We start from the raw sequence: 20,386 nt of genomic DNA, 5'->3' as shown, positions 1-20,386 counted from the left end.
AACTATGATAACTGTCCTAACAATAAATCAATCTTTGCAATAAAAATGAGTCTTTGAGAGAGAATAAATGATATATATATAATTTTTTTCCTTTTAAGATCTCCTTCCATGGAAAGTTTTCTATAAAATCTTGAGTAAAATCGATTCCTCCCCATGCCTCCCTGCACAGTGGTTGAAAATATCTGAAGAGAATATGGGAAATAACTCATCAGCTAAAATCATGCGTAGAAGAAAAAAAACAAACCCATATTGAGCAATTCATCTGCAAGTTGAAGTGGGAGACACCATTAAATGGAGAGTATAGCAGAACACGTTGGTTTTTTGTCTTTTTTAATTTTTTTTAAAGTTTCAGCATCCCATCACAACATAATTATACACAAAATTTGCAGATGGTTTCCTTGCAAGAAAATCCCACCTTGGAGGTCCTTCACTTGGAACCCAAGAATTGAGTTCTATATAACCTTCCTCTATGGCCCTTGGTCCACCAATAATAATAAGCCTATCTCCACAAGCTCTAAATGCAAGCCCCCGACCATTAGTTGAAATTGCTCGTTCAGGCAACCTCCCAACATTTCTATGAACACTCGAAAAGCAACCAAAGGCTATGAATTCTGAAAGCCAAATATTTTCCATCTCAACTGATGGACATTATGCAAGCAGGCTTTCTCAGCAACCTTTTATACCCAATTCTTTTCCAATTACTGATGTCTAAACCATTTTTATTGGAGCTTGATAATGAGTTCTGAAAGAGTCGTACCTGTTTGGACGGGTACAAAATAAAAATGGTTTAGTTCCATCCTTAGAAATTCAAATAAACATGTTACTAATTACGAGGAAAATGCAATAAACACAAAATAACAGGTAAAAATATCTACCATACCGCACTCCGGGTCAAAGTAGTTATAGGAACTCCATCGTCAGTCTTCCAAACTCTTACTGATCCATCATTGGAAGTAGAAGCCAAGAACTCTGAGTCTAGGCTAGAACAAGATTAAACTAAGCGTCTAAGTCATTAATCCAGGAGAGGGAAGAAAAGCCAACAAATACTTGCAAAATTTTCATACACCATAATCAGAGTCATAGATAACAAATTTAATTGATGTTGTATGGTTTATTTATGTAGTTCTGCTAGCAACAGGTGAATGTCAAATGGTCTACACAACATTCCATACCATCATGCTTTATGCATAGATCTGAAGATGTTGTGAACACTTTCCTTATAACAATTCCAAGAGATCGGGATAAGAACTATGTTCACGGAGTAACCCATTAAATATGAACACACAAATTTTATTGTATGAAAAGATGTCCTAATAACAATATTTGTATAGATACTGTGTGAGGAAATAAACAAACAGACATGTTGCCATACGTTGAGAATATACCAGCAATAGACAACTTCATGGCTCACCTAAAGTCCATATCCCTCACAGATTTATGCGCACTTGGTTCATCTAAAATGGGGCGCAAGCTTGGCCACTCCAAGATTCTGAGATGTCCATTTTATAGGTAATTTGATGTCAAAATAAATCCACTATGTTTTTGAGAAAGACAAGAATAAAAAAGAACCATGAATTCCCTGAACTAGATATTTAAGGAGATAAGAGAGCACTGCCTTTCTTGATGAGTACAAACACGCTACCACCATCTCCTCGTGAAATTCAAAGATCTTCATCGAGATAAGTAGTTAGTAACCAAGACTCGGCACTGCTGCTTGGGATTAAGAACTTGATCGGTGGCTCGATATCATCCTGGCCACATTTGAAGCAGTATCATGAATGGAGGATATGATGCCATTGAATGGTGAAAGGTCAATCTTCTATCCGAGAAACTCCACATTTTCTGGTATAACTAATGAATCTGTTAGCTGGGGAGTCCAAATGACACCATCTTCAAACTTTATCTAGAAAAATAGTTGAGTGTGAAAATAAATATTAGCTTATTACAAAGTCAAAAGAGTTGAGATTGCACCTACGGACAAGAAAATCCATTTTTTTTTACCATTCAGACTGTCGGATCACCGAAAGATTCTAGCTTACTTGTACACGCTGGGGATTTCTAACTTCAAACTTTGCATTAGTACTAATGGAAGTGGTGGCTAGAGGGCCGGAAAACTGGATGGAGTTTTGGATTGTGAAGCTCTCTGAATCAATTGTTTGTGAAATTTCTTCCACTTTGACCAATGGAAATGTACTCCTAGACAACAGTGGGTACATACCCGAGAACGATGTGTACTTACATCCCCAAACATTCATATTAAGAAACTTACGGGGACATAATTTTGTAATGCAGAATTGTTGCAACCAATCATCTGCTAGTACGTAATAGACAGCAAATAGATTTCAACAAAAGACAAAAAAAAGGGGACAAAAAAAGTTTTAGTAGGTTATGATCATCCTCTAGACATTACAACTCTAGCCATATAAAATTAAGGCGGGTTTGTCAAGTGTAAAAAGCTATTGTAATGACTCCTTTAATTTCCCTCTAAGGTTTAGTGAAGTGAAGATTTAACATAACAACGCTAGCAACTTTGGCTAGCTGACCACATTCAAAGAAATTGATACAAAACCAGATGCAAGGACAATTGCAGTCATCTCAGTCACAAGTCTGAATCCCATTAAGGAAACCAAAACTTAATCAAACTTTTCTAAATGGCCCATACATTCTAGTTTAACACAGAACAATATGACTCGCCCAACAAGAAGTAGCTGAAGTAACAACGCCACATGGTAGGTCGATACTAAGTCCAAATATGATATTCAAGATCAACATGTACAAGAAATTACTGCCAATATTTAAAAATTCGTGAAGCTTTGCAAGGGAGATATGTGATTAGTCAGCAGAAAAGAAATTCGATTAAACTCGTTCCAACTTTTTAGTCATCTGAAAAAAAATTACTAGGTTTCGTTGATTCGGGATCTTTTTCCCGATTCATAATACGAAGTTCAATCATATAGTACAAAGAGGAAGCTGTTATTAAAACAACTGTTGGAGAAATAACCAACCAGGTTACTAGTATCAAGTTTGGTATTATTAAGAGAACTTACGCGAGAATCCATTTGCCGTTGAGCAGAGTCAGAGCCTCAGTAGAAGCAGGTGTTGGATTCTTCACTTTGAGTTGCGTAATCTACCATTGTAACTATGGCTTGTCTCATTTTGAAAGGGGCAAGGAATGACTGAAACAGGGGAAGGTCAGAACAACAGTGTATCTTTTTTTCCGACCAACAATTGCAACATGGACGCAGGCGGTTGATGAGACGCAGGCGATTGGGTGCAGCAGCGTGGGTTGCACGACACTAGGTTGCACGAAAGGGGATGGCATGTGCCGAGTAGGAACGGCGAGCGGCAGCAGTCGATGATGGGGAAAATAGGGTTTAGAAAAGGGATAGATAGGGAAGTCTGGGAATGAAAGGAAAAATAAAATTGGGGGGGAGGGTGAGTGGAAAGTGGGAAATGAAAAAAAATGGGGGGGATGAGTTTTTTTTTTAAAGGTATACCTACAATGTCGGTTTAAAACTAACATTAAAGATCCGCATTAAAAAAAAAAACAGAATCGACATTATACATCTGGTTTCACTTTTTCCAACCGACATTAAAGCCCAAAATTCTTGTAGTGAAATTAAATAAAACATCAATAACACTTGTTGATAAAAACATTAATAACTATTTATTAATGACGATCATTTAATTACATTCACTATCTATGAGTTTTAGGCCATAAAACTTAACATATAGACTGTTTAGGTTATCACTTAAACATGATCCACTTATATGTCTCTACATACATGTTTAAGTTTCAGAAAATAATACTAGATCTTAGTTTATTGGTTTTTATGGATAAATACAACTAAATGGTAAATAAAATACCTCTTTATTTTATTAGATAAATAAATTGTTTATACAATACAATTACAACAATAAGACCTACAAGATTTAGAGAATCAACCCTAATAGAGCCATGCTTCTACATCTCCCGACAAAGAATAGGGAAATAACTTAAGTCTTAATGTTTCTTCTGAAACATCATTAACTTTAAACAAATAACAGATTTTCATAAAGTGTTTTCGTTGTTCATGGGGATCCTCATAAGGTAGCCCGATGAATTTTCCAAGCGAGTTTAGCATTTGGAACATCAATGGCTTCATCTCAAATATGGGTGCATCAATAGGTGGATCTAGAATGCACGTGTCTAAAGTTTGGAATGCAGGTGCATAATCCTTGATGGCTTTATCCCTATCATTTGCTATGTATATGGGATTTTCTTGTTGTGAAACAAGTTGTATTGGTGGTTATGATGGACGTTGATCTCCATTTTTCTGCAAACCATTTATGGAACAGGTTGCAGAAATGAAGTTGCTTCAAGGGTCTCTTGTGTGCTCAACTTTTTCTACTCCCAGCATATTTGCCTTTGTTCTTGTCTCCTGCGGCAAAAGGTTCTTTCTATCTCAAGATTTGGCTAAAAAAGGCAGGGCCTTCTTCTTATGCACCAACTTCCTCTTGCAAAACAGAAAGCAACAAAAAGTCAGATGTTTCCTGAAAATAGAGTTAATACGGTCGCATTGTGTAACATACGAAAAAAAAAACAAAACAAACTTCTTTAAGTTCACTGACAAAAAGGCCAAAAACTTAATCGACTAAATGAATGAGAGGTAAAATATTTTAGAGAAGCGAGGTTTAAGTGTAAGTATGAAGAAACTCGTTTTGAAGGAGATCCTTGAGTGGAAGCGGATAGTCCAAATTCCATTTTTATTGAAAACTAAATTTACAGTAAACATACAAGATATGCATTCATAAACAAATTACAGCATGCTTTTTACAAGGAAAAATGATTCAAGAAATATCACTTTTGAAGAACCTTTCTTCGTGTAAATCTCTATGGTCTACAGACTCGAACTCAGCAAAAACTTGAAGACCTTCTTCAAGAACTTCACGAACCAAACGGAGATACTACCACAGTGAGCCTTTGGTATTCTCAGGGTGAGAACCAAGGAGTGGTGGGCTTTAACTATTTTCGTTAGGAGGGATTGTTTGAGTTTAGAGGAGGAAAAAGATTGAAGAAGACAGAATGTTTCTATAGTCTCTCAATCGTATATCAAAATCTCTTGTATCGTGTAGATGTTTTCGTTGGGAAGAAGAAGAAAAAATAATTTTTCTTTTTATTCCTTTTTGCCACAAAACCAATTAACCATTCGCTGAAGTGATTGGAGAGAAAATAAGAATTTATTATTCAAAAGGATAAAATAATATAAATAAATACGGTAACTAACTTATCATATCATATTTATATTAAACTATAAAACATAACCTATAGTTTTAATATTGGATCATATACAATATAAACTATAGTTTCTTTTCTCTATTTTATGACATTTAATATAAATCATATTTATATTAAAATTAACAACTATGAATCACATTCATAGAAAATATATTTGAATCCCATTCAAATATTTATTTCGCCCAAATAAACTATAAAGTATCAAATACATTATAACAATTATATCATATATAACTGAATCAATTTAATTATATCATATATAATTAAACTCACTCTAATTAATTTGAACAATTCAAATTAACCCAAAAACTGATTCTCAACTAAATTCTTTTGAGCTACCAAGGGGACCTTATGGACCTGTAGTTTGAAGCTCCAATAGTATGTGAATAATTAATTAAACTCTTTAATTACATTATCCACCATCCGTTAACTATTGGGCACTCCACTAAAGACTAATAGTTACACTCTTCTCACTATAGATATATTTCTGTGTCCATTGGATATAACCAATCAACAGTACGATGACCCTTCACAAATTGCTCGTAAGTATAACTAGGCCAAATTATCATTTTGCCCCTGTAGTTACATCTAACTTCTTAAGTACCACTGATCCCTCTAATGAATAATAGATCATAGTCCCACTATGACTAAACCTCTCTCGGGCCAGGAGAGGGTGTAGCACCACATTGTTCAAGACCCAGAATCAGCCCTTAAGGGAGCAATTTATCTACTTACCCCTGCTTCGGGGAAGGAGTGAATTCCATCTTGTGTAGCTATGTTCCCAGCTCCCTAATCAGACGAATCCCCAAAATGGTAGGCTTGTTGAGTTGGCGATCTGGCCACTCTCACCTATACAAATCAAAGGACCGCCCTCATCGGCAGGAGTTCACAACTCACTCAAGATTCAGGTCATGTTACCTATGGTCATCTAGGTGAAATGAAAGTCTCTATTATGAACAACGTTATATAATGAGACTAAAACATTTAGTGGTCCGGTCTTATACAAACTTCTTTTATAGAATATCTCCGCTCGCATGTCGAATATATAAATGATTAGGATCAGATCATTTGTAGCACTTTAGAACAATTGTAACACCTACAAAGCGGGTAATACTCGTAGTGTCACCAGGATAAGGTACGCAACCTTATTTATCTACTACAGACCATTAAGGTTACCAAACATGATCCACCTGTATGTCTCCACATACATGTTTAAGTTATAATGATAACCTTGGATGTTAGTTCATTGGTTTGTGGTTAATACAACTAAAATATCACATATTTTATAGACAAAGTGAATAAAATATCATATATTATTAATCACATAAAAGTTTGTTCATACAAAGTTTACAAACTATAGAACCCTACGAGATTGAGGGCATCAACCCCAACAATCTCCCACTTGTCCTGAAGCTAGTGGGGTGTACAAGATAATAAAATACAAGTACACAAAACAATAAACTAGAGCATAACACGCTCGGTACAAGATCTCCCACTTGCCTTAGTCCAGCCGTGGTTTGTCCTATAGACCCATACTTTGCAGGTGACCCTCAAATATTGTAGCCGTGAGGGCCTTCATAAACGGATCAACAACGTTCTGCTCCGAAGCTATCTTCGTGACAATCACATCCCCTCTGTTGGGGTTGATGCCCTAAATATTATAGGGTTCAGTAGTTTGTAAACATGTATATGAACAAACAATTGTGATGTAATAATATGAGATATTTTCTTCACTATTGTCTTTGCAATATGAGATATTTTTAGTTGCATTAACCATAAACCAATAAACTAAGATCCCTGGTTATTGTTGTAACTTAAGCATGTATGTGATGACATACAAGTGGACCGTGCTTTAAGTGATAACCTAAATGGTATGTAGTAGATGGATAAAGGAGGGAAACCTTATCCTATTGATGCTACGAGTGTGACCTGCTTTGTAGATGTTACAAGTGTTGTAAAGTACTACAAATGGTTTGATCATGACCATTCATGTATTAGATATGCGAGCGGGGATGCTCTATACAAAATAGTTTGTATAAGACCGGACCACGAAATGTTTAGTCTCGCTATATTACGTCGTTCATGACAGAGACTTTCATTTCATAAGGATGACCATAGGTAACATGACCTTAATCCTGATTGAGTTGGGAACTTATGCCTATGAGTGGGGTCTTTTTTGTATGGGGTGCGAGTGGCTAGATCGCCAACTCAAACCTACCACTTTGGGGATTCGTCTGCTTGTGGAGCTGAGAACTCAGCTATACAAGACGGAATTCACTCCTTCCTGAATTTAGGGGTAGTTAGATAAATTGTTCCCTTAAAGGCTGATTTCGGGACTTGAACTTTATGGCACCACACCTTCTCTTGGCCCGAGAAGTATTTACTCATAGTAGGACTATGATACATTGTTCATTAGAGAAATCAGTGGTACTTAAGGAGTTAAAAGTAATTACAGGGGCAAAACGATAAATTAGCCCGGCTATACTTACGAGCGATTTGGGAAGGGTCATCGTACTATTAATTGATTATATCCAATGGACACAGAAATATATCTGTAGCGTGAAGAGTGCAACTGTCGGTCTTTAGTGGAATGTTCGACAGTAAACGGATGGTGGATATCGTGATTAAAGAGTTTAGTCAGTTATTCACGTACCGTTGGAGCTTCAAGCTATAGACCCATAAGGTCCCCTTGGTAGCTAAATGGATTCATGTTGAGAATCAATTTTTGGATTAGTTTGAAGTGTTCAAATTAACTAGAGGAAATTTGATTATATATGATATGATTAAATTACATCAATTATATGAGATATAATTGACTTAATGTATTAGATACATTAATTGGAGGAATTATTATTAAATGCTATAAGGGAGAAAAAGAACTATGGTTTATATATTGCATGAGATGTGATATTAAAACTATAAGTTATGAATATATTGATTATATATGTAATTAAATAAATTATAGAATAATTGGTTACGGTCATGGAATGATAGAACATGGAATCGTTTCCCAACTCTCAGCACCTGGTACACCTCAGCAGAATGGTGTATCGAAAGGAGAAACAGAACCCTGTTGGACATGGTTTGATCGATGATGAGTTATGCTTCCTTACTAGACTCATTTCGGGGGACTGCAACCTATATCCTTAATTGTGTTCCTTCCAAGAGTGTTTCCAGAACACCTTTGGAGTTGTGGAATGGGCGTAAAGCTAATTTGCGTCACTTTCGCATCTGAGGTTGCCCAGCATATGTGCTAGAGGCTAATCCTAAGAAATTGGAACCACGATCGAGGCTGTACCTATTTGTAGGCTACCCCAAAGGGACACGAGGAAGTTACTTTTATGATCCTAAGGAAAACAGGGTGTTTGTATCGACAAACACTACCTTTCTTGAAGAGGATCATATAAGGGAGCACAGTTTGCAAAGTAAAATAGTATTGAGTGAAATTTCCAAAGACACTACTGAAACTTCAACAGGAGTTATTGAAGGGCCTGCTACATCAACAGGAGGTTGATGGAAGTTCATCTAGTAGGTCAAATAAGACATGAGGATTTCCATGAGCAGCGAAAGGATCGTTCCAAATTTCTTTAGAAATTGAACATAAACAATTATAGTACAAGAACGAAAACTAACAGGTTGCACAACAAGAAATTACAACATGCTTATAAGAGTATCAGGGGATAGATTATTGAAGAAACATTCTTCAAACTCCCTCGATCAGTCTCCAAGTGTCCAAGAATAGCAATGCTCAAACACAACAATCGGTACAACAACATGATCAACAACAAACACCACACGAATAACACGAACAAATAAAAGCTCCTCGAACACAATCGAGTTGAGTGAGGACACCACCACAATGGTTACGTTGGTATTCTCGCTGTGAGAATTCAGAAGTTGTGGGCTCTGTATGAACTTGGCTTGAGGAAGAGATTGGATGACAAAAATCGTGTAGACGATCGAGCAAATGGGAGATAGGAAGCTGTCTATCTTATAGACGATATTCTCGATCGTGTAGTAAATGGCAGTCTATCATATAGACAAAGCCACGCGATCGTTTAGCTACGATAAGTTGAATAAACTATCGTATAGTCAAACTCCACAATCGTTTAGTCTCTCTATAGCTATCGCTTAGTGAAACACTTTCACTTGATAGCTTTCTCTGTGAATTACTTTCCGAAAGTGGCAACACCCTAAAATTAGGAAAACATTTTTCCTTTTATCTCACGGTTACCATAAAACCACCAATAACTTTCCACTCAATGGGTTATTAGAGAAAAAAAATTAATTATCAAATAATTAATATTATTATAAATAAATATGATAACCAAGTTACCATATTATATTTATAACCTAGAGTTTTAATATTTTATCTCATGAAACACATAAACCATAGTTCTTTTTCTATTTTATGGTACTTAATGTAAATCATATTTACGTTAATCCTCTACTTAATGTATCTCATACATCACACCAGTTATATCATATATAATTGAATTTTCTCAACTTTAATCCATTTAGCTACAAAGAGGACCTTATGGACCTGTAGCTTGTAGCTCCATTAGTATGTGAAGAACTGACTAAACTCTTTAGTCATGGGATCCACCATTCGTTAATTGTCGGGCACTCCACTAAAGACCGACAGCTACACTCTTCTCACAATAGATATATTTCTGTGTCCATATCAACCAATAAACAATGTGATAACTCTTCACAGATCGCTCGTAAGTACACTTGGGCCCATTTACTGTTTTTCCCCTATAGTTACATCTAACTCCTTAAGTACCACTGATTCTTCTAATGAACATAAGTCATAGTTCTACTATGACTGAGTCCTCTCTATAAAGAGAGGCTGTGGCCATTATGTTCAAGACCCAAAATCAACCCTTAAGGGAGCAATCTATCTACTTACCCCTTCTTTGGAGAAGGAATGAATTCCATCTTTTGTAACTGAGTTCCCAGCTCCCTAATAAGAAAAATCCCTAAAAAGGTAGGCATGTTGAGTTGGCAATTTGTCACTCTCACCCATACTAATCAAAGGATCACCCTTAAAGACGGAAGTTCCCAAAACACTCAAGATTAAGGTCATGTCACCTATGATCATTTAAGTGAGATGTAAGTCTCAAGTATCAACGACGTTATATAAAGAGACTAATCATCTCGTGATCTGGTCTTATATAAACTCTTTGTTTAGGACACCCCCACTCGCATATCTCTACATGAATAGTCAGGATCAGACCATCTGTAGTAGTTCTCAACATTTGAAAACCTCTACAAAGCGGGCCATATTCGTAGTGTCACCAAGATAAGGTATCCCACCTATATCCTTATACTACAGATCTTTTAGGTTATCACTTAAGGCACGATTCACTTGTATATCTCATATACATGCTTAAGTTTACATACAATAACCATGGATCTCTGTTTATTGAATATGAGTAAATGCAAATAAAATAAATCTTATTTTATTCATAACAATGTGTACAATGTTTATAAACTACGAGACTCCAGGAAAATTAAGACACCAATCCCAACAAGTTACTTTTATGATCCTAAGGAGAATAGGGTGTTTGTATCGACAAATGCTACCTTCTTTGAGGAGGAACATATAAGGGATCAAAGTCCACAAAGTAAAATAGTATTGAGTGTACTTTTCAAAGACACTACTGAAACTTCAAGAAAGGTGCTATAAATATTCCGAAAGAAGCTATACTCATAGAAAAAGTTTTACTAACATTTTTTAGGGAACCTCGACATAGTGGGAGGGTTGCGAATCCACTTGTTCGCTATATGGGTTTAACTTAAATCCTGCCTATGGTAGCTGATGGCGAGGTTGAGGATCCGTTGTCTTATAAGAAGGCAATGAAGGATGTTGACAGAGATGAATGGGTCAAAGCCATGGATCTCGAGATGGAGTCTATGTACTTCAACTCAATATGGGACCTTGTAGATCAATCTGATGGGGTTAAACCTATAGGTTGCAAATGAATCTACAAGAGGAAACGTGGTGCTGATGGGAAGGTGCAAACCTTCAAAGCTAGACTTGTGGCAAAGGGTTATACCCAGGTGGAAGAAGTTGACTATGAGGAGACTTTCTCACCTGTTGCCATGCTTAAGTCTATCCGCATCCTTCTGTCCATTGCCTCATATTATGACTATGAGATGTGGCAGATGGATGTCAAGACTGCTTTTTTGAATGGTAATCTTGAGGAGACCATTTATATGGTGCAACCCGAGGGATTCATATCCCAAGGTTAGGAGCAAAAGATTTGTAATGAAAAAATTATTAGTAAAACTTTTAACAAATGAATTACGAAAATTCAAATTTTGTAATATGAATAAGCGGGCTTATAGAAGAAAGATGCTATAAATATTCTGAAAGAAGCTAAACTCACAGAAAAAGTTACATTTTTAACAAATCCATACCAATTTTCAGAATCTTTTGAACTTTCATGTAACAAGTTTATAGACGGTGTTAACCATTTGTCTAATATATTCAAATCAATTGCTTCTTGATTGAATTGAGTGAACAGAATTCCTATGACTCCAACAAACAAAGTAAATAGGGATAACACAAACATCGAAAATAAGGACTAAAACAGGCATCTCGATCTTGGAACATAAGGTTTGATACTGCAATCAAATCTTATGGCTTTGACCAAAACGTTGATGAGCCTTGTGTTTACAAGAAAATCATCAACAATTCAATAGTATTCCTAGTGTTATATGTAGACGATATCCTACTCATTAGGAATGATGTAGGTTTCATGACTTCAGTTAAGAATGTTGGGGTTTGTGCCCTAAAGTCTCGTGTCCAGTAGTTTGTAAACAACTTTGTACGAACACTTGTGATGTATAATATAAATGATATTTACTTCACTACTTGACTTTGCACATTTAGATTTTACCACAAACCAATAAACTTAATATCCATGGTTATCTATATGTAACTTAAACATGTATGTGGTGACATACAAGTGGATCATGTCTTGAGTGATAACCATAATGGTCTGTAGTATATGGATATAGGAGGGAAACCTTATCCTAGTAATGATACGGATGTGGTCCGCTTTGTGAAATGGTCACAAATGTTGTGACTTGTCACAGATGGTCTGATCCTGATCATTCGTATAGGGGACATGCGAGCGGGGGCATCCTATACAAAGAGTTTGTATAAGACCTGGCCACAAAGTGTTAACATCTCGTTATATAACGCCGTTCATAATTAAGACTTCACTTCACTAGGATGACCATAGGTAACATGACCTCAATCCTGAGTGAGTTAGGAACTCCTGCCATTGAAGGCGGTCCTTTGATTTGCATGGGTGCGAGTGGCCAGAATGCCAACTCAAACCTACCATTTTGGAGATTCGTTTGATTTGGGAGCTGGGAACTCAGCTTCACAAGATGGAATTCACTCATTCCTGGAGGCAGAGGTAAGTGGATAGATAGCTCCCTTAAGGGTTGATTCTAGGACTTGAACGATGTGGCGCCACACACATTCTCATGGCCCGAGAGTTGTTCACATATAGTAGGACTATGTTGTATTGTTCATTAGAGGGATCAGTGGTACTTAAGGAGGAAGATGTAATTATAGGGGAAAAATGGTAAATTGGCCTGCTGTAGTTACGAGCATCTGTGAAGGGTCATCGTACTGATGATTGGTTATATCCAATGGACATAGAAATATATCTATGGCAAGAAGAGTTCAACTATCGGTCTTTAGTAGAATGCCTGGCAGTTAACAGATGGTGGATATTGTGACTAAAGAGTTTAGTCAGCTATTCATGTACCATTGGAGCTTCGAGCCATAGATCCATAAGGTCCCCTTGGTAGCTTGGATACAAGTTGAGAGTCAGTTTTTGGGTCAATTTGAAATGTTCAAATTGACAAGAGGGAGTTCGATTATATATGATATAATTGGACGAGTTAATTAAATATGATATAATTAACTTTATGTATGAGATACATTAATTTGGAGGAAATTGGATTTAAATATGATTTATATCTAGTGGAGGAAAAATATTATAATTAATATATGATATTAATTTATAAGTTATTCATATGATAAGATCACATTCATTGGACGGTTATAAAGGAAATGGGAAGGCGCCTCTTCGTTCTAAATAACATGTGAGTACATTATAAATAGTAGACGGTGTGTTGATCTCGGTGTGCATGGGTCTTGCGAAAAAGATAGTGCCATCATTTAGAAAATCAATGCCTATATGATAGGGACTGCAGAATCGCTTACATATATGATATTGTTAAGCGATCACATACCAATTACGATGTCACGTGCTATTATCTAAATGATTGTTTACCTTTTTACTAAGCGATCGTTTAACTCATTGTATTTACTAAACGATCGTATAGACGATCACTTAGTTTTTCCTACGCGATCATTCGGATGATCGCTCACCCTTTTCCTACATGATCGTTTACCTTTTCCTACACGATCGTATAGACGATTGCTTACTTTTACTACACGATCGTATACTTCACCTAAACGATCAAGCATATTGTCTATGTGATAGACAACCGCATCTCCCACTTGCTTGATCGTTGTGTACGGTCGCTGTAATAATAAAATTTATTTATCTTTGTCTATCTAATGCGTTGCTTATGAATGATTCATGCTCTATGCGCTCAAAAACTTGATAGATGAAATTTGTTTCCTTATCTATATTATTAAAAATGAATGATGATACGCTAAGACTCGAGTTCTTTTGCGATAAAGATATTGCGATACTACGTTCTAAGTGTATGCGATGATGATACTATGCTTCATAGTATGCATTCATGTAGTGCGTGTCACAAGTTTTCTTGCGTTGGAACCAAGTATAATTCCAACGCAAGTTTCTCAGATTGACTTGAGGTCGAACATGGGGATTGTTGTTGTTAATGCGATACTAATGTGGTAAATGACCGGTTATAATAAAGAATAATGAATTAGGTTGCAGAAAAGTAAATTGCGATGAAAAGTAAATTGCATTAAAGGATAAAATGCGATGGTAAGTAAAGTGCGATAAAGTAAATTACGGTAATTAAATAAATGACTAAGCTATTAATGATATAGGTTGAGGACTAGCTGTGAAGTTGTGCAAAAGTGTCTGTTGAATGCGGTGGCAAGTCTGGTGAATGAATCAGAAAGAGAATGGGTTGAGGGAAAGGACATCACAAGTTCGTCAATTCTTGTTGATAATGCAACTAAGGTTCCGCTTTCCCTTGGCTTACACCTTTCAGTGATCGGCCGCATTCCCATATGTCTATGGTGAAAAAGGGATGAACGTGATGAACACAAGGATGTTTCCATCTCTGGAAATACTTCTCGTTAACGCCTTCTTCCAACCTTTTTTCAATAGGCGGAATAACATCTTCACTTCTGCTGTCATAGGTGAAGGTGCCGTCGAGCATGCTTTAGCTAAACTCAGCCGATTTCCTTAACAAGGATTAATTCATTCGCTTAATCCTTCCCTTTTACCCAGGGGATTAGTGATACATGATGGAGAAAATGGATGACGAATGTATGGAAAAGAACAGAGAGATGATAATGATATTAAATCTAGAGATCAGCGTTTGATACAGATTGTGAATGAAAGGTTAAAGAAAGATGAACACAGTAGATGAATGGAAAAATAAGAACAAATACGGAAAGAATGTCAATGTCTTGACACAGATCCCAATCGAAGACGTTGTGCTTGCCAGCGTGTGGATGAAATGGAGTGGAAAGCTTCCCTCTCAGGCTTCCTTTCCAGGTAGAAGTGACCTCTCGCACAAAGCTTCTACTTCGGGAATGGAAAGAATTTCTTGCTCAGAGACTTACCTTTCAGCCTTGTCTCGCCGTTCTCCCGAATTTCTCTGGATTGTCTCTTCAGACTAGCCTCCTCAACATTGAATTCGAGGAAGCTATTTATAAACCTTGGCTTCTTCTATATTAGTGGTCCCACTTTGAAAGTCTGATAATTCCTGCCATGGCGTAATGGAAATGTCCGCTTTGCTCCACAATCAATTTGTCAGAATTGTACAACAGAAAAGCTGTACACTTGTCAGAAGTCCATGCGAATGCGTTGCTCTTCTTCGTCTTCGATCAATCACTGCATGCGGTGTAGTTGTTTTGATCTGTTATCGATTTTCGCATGTGGTGGAAATGCGTTGATCGTTTGAATCCATGATCGACCGTCGCATGCGTTGCAATTACGTTGTTCTTTTTCGTTCTTGAATGATTGCCGCATGCTATGTGGATGCGTTGTTCATTTTTGTCCTGGAGCAATTATCGCATGCGGTGACCTATTTCCTGGAAAACAAAGACTTGGACATTCCATTTCACCATCACAATGGGGTTAACGGGTGTGTTCACGAAACTTTACAATTTTCATATTTCTAAGCCAATTTCTATACTGTCGACGCAACTTTTCCTTCTTTTTGCCGCATAATCTAAATAAAATGGTATAAATAACTTGTATTTCTATAAGTTATCACACCCCCAAATTTAGATATATGCTTGTCCCCAAGCATATCTTCGACTAAGGCAATTCAACTCAATTCCTATCCTAACTTTGCGTCGATCGGCTACTCCGAATGCTCCACCTCTACAAAATTTCTCAACCCTACAAGTTCCTTCTATCCTTTAACATTTCTTTACACGCTCTACTTCATTCTTATCTAAAACAAACCTCCACCCAAAGTTCCCTTCAGTTTTGAGAAGAATGTTTTACCTCTTCTTGCGAAAATAGCGAAGTGCGTCTTTTATGCGGTGGCCTGGTTTGCGTCATTGTATAGAGAATGTTGATCATGCTTACACCCTTCGTTTTGGCTTGCTCCCACGAGTTTCATGCGAGCATCCAAATTCGGTTGCGTACCAATCTCAACTTCAACTCTTCATCCTCAGCCAAGTTTTACTTTTAGCTGGTTAGAGGAGTTGTCTCTTTTATCCTTATTTTCTCTCTTTTTTTTTTCTATTGCGTCGATCCTGGAAACCTACCTTTGTTTTGGCTTGTTCCCAGGGTGTCATGCGAACATCCAACTACGAGCAGGTTCTTTTCACGACTTAACTCTTATCAGGTTGGGATTTTCCCTTGCGCTGACAGCGGAGTTTTATGAATTTTTTTTTTAATGATGATGAACGCAATTGCCTGATATTACCGCATCCGCTTGATCGCATCTGCTCAGACCTTCCCCACCCCCAAATTTAGAGATGCGCAAGGTCCTCATTGCATTGTTTTGGATAGAAAAGACAAAACACTTAGTCAAAATTTTGAAAAGAAGGTTTGAGCAGAGTCTTGTAATAAAGAAGGTAAAGTAGAGCTATTGCGATGAATTGTCTAAGTGTTAGGCAAAAATGCAATGTATAAAGAAATTTTGCTAAGGGTATGCATACTACTCATCATGGCAGCGCAATTTGACAATGCAAAAGAAAAGAAAAGAATTACCGCAATAAATTGACAAAGGACGATAAAAGTAAAGAGGCCAATGCATATGGAAAGAATAATTACTCAGGTGTATAAAATTTATCTAAGTACACAAAGAATTATAAATATCGCAACATAAAATTGTGAATATGTACAAAAGAATACAAGGTATAGCTTTTTATATAAAAAAAAATTGAATGGCCGTAAAGAAAAAGTGCAAAATTGTGGAGAAGGTGGTGCACCGCCAAATTTAGAGTTACGGCGGGGGCTCTTGATGAGGAGGATGCTGGGAAGGAGCTCGTTGTAGCGCTTCTTGAAATTGCAGAGGTTGCTGTAGACGCGGAGGCACCATGAGACCATGCAGATATGCCGTTAAGAAGTTGAAGTATTCATGGTTGCGCTCGGCCATCTGTCTTTGGTTCAAGCGAATGGTAAAGATGTTATGTTGAATATTAACCATCGCCTGTCGCACCATTGTATTGTTGTGTTGCTACTTTGCATTGTTCTCTTACAACTCTATTATTACTTGGCGAAAGAAGTTGAGTTGTTGAGATAAGAAGGCTCACATATCGGCTAAGTCAGCAGCAAGGGATGCAATGGTGGGTTGCGCCGTCGATGTTTCACCAGCATCGATTTGAGGTTAAGCGGAGAGGCCTGCTCCTAAACCGTGTGGGTCATCAACATGTGGCGATGGTGGTGAAAAGTGAGGTGAAGATGGATGACGGGGGGACGCTACTGGAGATGCGAGGTTTGAATCAGGAGCAAGGAGGAGGTTTGTGAAGTGTTCGAGAAGAGGGGAAAGAGGTTCTATTGGAGGGCTTGGTGGACGAATGATTAAAAGAAAAGGGTCCAAGGGTATTTGGGTTTGCTTCTGCGGTGATCGTTCTTGGACAGTTATTGAAGTAGATTTGGTTTAGGTGGTATAGGTGGTTACGGCGCATTCAATAGCATTGGGTAGCCTATGCCTCTCTGCCTCTCCACGGGAAGAAGTATTGACCTCTCACACGACCAACAAAACCTCGAATCTGCTTCGCAATGAGCTGGCCTACATCGATCGAAATGTCGCGAACTATGCAGTATATGGAAATTACTCGATCCCTTGAAATTTTTTTGTCATGCATTGTTGGGATGAGTCACCGTTTCACCAAATAAAACCCAAGTCGCGCTTCTTGGAGCAGCTTGTTAGAGGCGAGGGTTCTAATGCCTGTTAATGACACTGACCACTTGGTGCCCGATTGTGTTAATACCTTCAGCGCATCCTCCATGTGTTCTTCTTCAGGATCATCAATTAACTTGTTACCCGGTGCTTTCGGGAGGTTTTTCAACTTATATAGTTCATTGATGTCCTTTGCACTGAACGACACTACCCTCCCTTTAATGATCACCACATATTTGGTGTCAAGGAGCTGGCCATGATAGAAAGCCCTCACTATTGCAGGAATAACGATGGATGGACATTGGCAGAAAGTTTCCCACCCATGTTCCACCACTACTCAATGATTAGATATGGTAGTGGCGTCGACGCAGGGAAGAAGCCCATTTCCATCATCAGATCATCATTTTCTTTCTTGGTTGCTAGGCGCCTCCTGGTCGACGCAAGCTCGCTGCTCTCTACGTTTGCCTTGCCCTTTTCTTGAGCGGACGCAAGGCGGGATTTTTGTCTTTGTTTGCGTTCCACTGCCTTGTGTTGCTCCTCTTTCTCTCTTTCCCATTTTTCTACTTCTTTTCCCTTCCTTTCTCTGACATGCTGCACATTTGCTTTGCGGCGTCTTTCCTTCTCCTCCTTTCCTTCTTTTCTTTTTCCTTTTCTTCTCTCATTTCTCTTTCAAATTGCTCCGCAGCAAGCAAAATGCGTTGTTCATCCTCAAGCCTTCTTCTTTCTTCTTCTACCGCTCTTGCATTGTCACGATGAACGTCTTCATCGTGAAGTTTTCTGGCCAGATCGCCTGATGCGATGATTTAGAGCGCACATGACAACTTTTCTTTCTTCTCCTCTGTTTCTCTTTTTCTTTTCTCCTCCTCCTCTGCTATGCGTTGAAAGAATAATGGGTCACTTGTGGACCCTTGCGGTGCATTCTCCTTGCGATGCCGCATAAGATGGGTGATGTCAGGGTCTTCTCTATCTTCAGATGCAATCAATCTGTTATGCGTAGATGGAACTTGAGGTTGCGCTGATGCTCTAACTTGTGTTGACATCCTCTCTTCCACCCTTGTGGTGGTTGATTCTCCGTCAAAATCTAGGCTTTCCGCCCTCTTCCTTTTCTCCTCATCTTCAGGCGGTTCTCTTCTCGCCTGCGTTGTTTCTTTTCACTCTTCTTCTTTTCTTTCTTCTTCTTTTTCAACCGGGCTGCTTTATCTCCTTCTGCCCATTTTTCTTTACTTTATCTCTTCTTCTTCTTTTCGGCTGTCCCTGACTGCTTCTTCACCTTTACAACCTCCAGAACAGCCCTGATGGGTCCCTCATTGAAGTCTGTTGGAACATTCTCCTTAGGATCTGAAGTGGCTAGGGCCATTCTTCGCAAAGCTTCTTCCAACTCCTCCTCTGACGGTAGGGGTTGGTTTATAACTCCAGCTTCCGGTAACCACCCTTCTCGTTCCAGATTGCTCAAAATACTCCCAAATACCTCTTTGTCGTCCCTACGCCTCAGTTCACTTTCAGTCGAAGGTACTGGGAGTGCCACCTCAGGTCTGGTGGCAGGGCACTCTCTGTGCTTGGTCCCTTTTAGTTGGTGGGTGGTTTGGCTATGGGCTTTTCCAGCGATTCTTTGGGAAGGCTTAGGCTGGGCGGCGAGACGGCAGCTGGCAGCGAGGAAAGCTGCCTTTCGTGCGGTGATGGGGGCTTGGGAAGGGGACGATGGTAGGGAAGATGAGTGTGATGACTGTTCGGCCATTTGCTTGGTTAAGTGAAAGAAGTTGGAAAAATTTTTTTCTGGAAGAAAGCTCGGAAGGGGAATGGGTATGCAGAGAATTCTTTAGGGTTTTTCTTTCGTGAGAGATACAAATGAGTTTCTCGGTTGAAGAAGGCGTGTTTTATAGGTTGGGCCGTGATGGGCCCAATGCAATCGCTGTGTGGCAGGCCTGGGTATTCCCAAAAAGCCTGCTGCCGCGCTCCTCCCATTATGATTTAGCAGAAAGGACGTCCTTTCGTCTGCTAAGTCCTAATTCCTCGGAAGCTGAAGCAATTCGGCTCCCTTCTCCGCGAAGATTTTATCATTTTTTTTATCATTTTTCTTTAATCGAACGGACGCATGCTTATCCCAAAGCCAAGTTGATAAGACTTTTCGGTGTTCATTTTTTTTAAATATTCATTCACAAAAATTTAGGATCAATGCAATCTAAGGCCAGAATAGAAATAAATTTAACTCGGCAAGAAATTAACGCAAGCTCGAATTAAAGTAGAGGTAAATTCAAATAAGCAGTAAAGTAATTTAAGAAAGCAATAAATTGAATTGAATAACGCAGTAATAAAGAAGTAAAGAAAGCGTTAAAGAAAGTGATAAAGAAAGACGTAAAGATAGTGATAGGGATGCTGATTGAGAGAGGTTCTTCAGGGTTACTGCAATCCGCATCCCTGCAGGCGGTCAGACTAGCCTACACAATGTTACTACTGACATTGTTCCTTTCCATTAGTTCCGAGGGCTTCTGAATTACTGGGCAGCATTTCTGGTGTTCGATTTTGAAGCTCGGTTGCCAGTTG

The 20,386-nt window shown here is 38.3% G+C and overlaps 1 pseudogene; it reads right to left on the bottom strand.

The window, feature by feature from the left end:
- Positions 1-1,592: 1,592 nt before the first annotated feature.
- LOC120069393 (plastid-lipid-associated protein, chloroplastic-like) lies at positions 1,593-17,049 on the bottom strand (annotated as a pseudogene).
- Between the last annotated feature and the right edge of the window lie 3,337 nt (positions 17,050-20,386).

Source organism: Benincasa hispida, chromosome 12 (assembly GCF_027475165.1).
Source record: "Benincasa hispida cultivar pf3 chromosome 12, pf3_genome.v1.1, whole genome shotgun sequence".
Classification (NCBI taxonomy): domain Eukaryota; kingdom Viridiplantae; phylum Streptophyta; class Magnoliopsida; order Cucurbitales; family Cucurbitaceae; genus Benincasa; species Benincasa hispida.
This window is presented reverse-complemented; position numbering and strand designations above follow the sequence as displayed.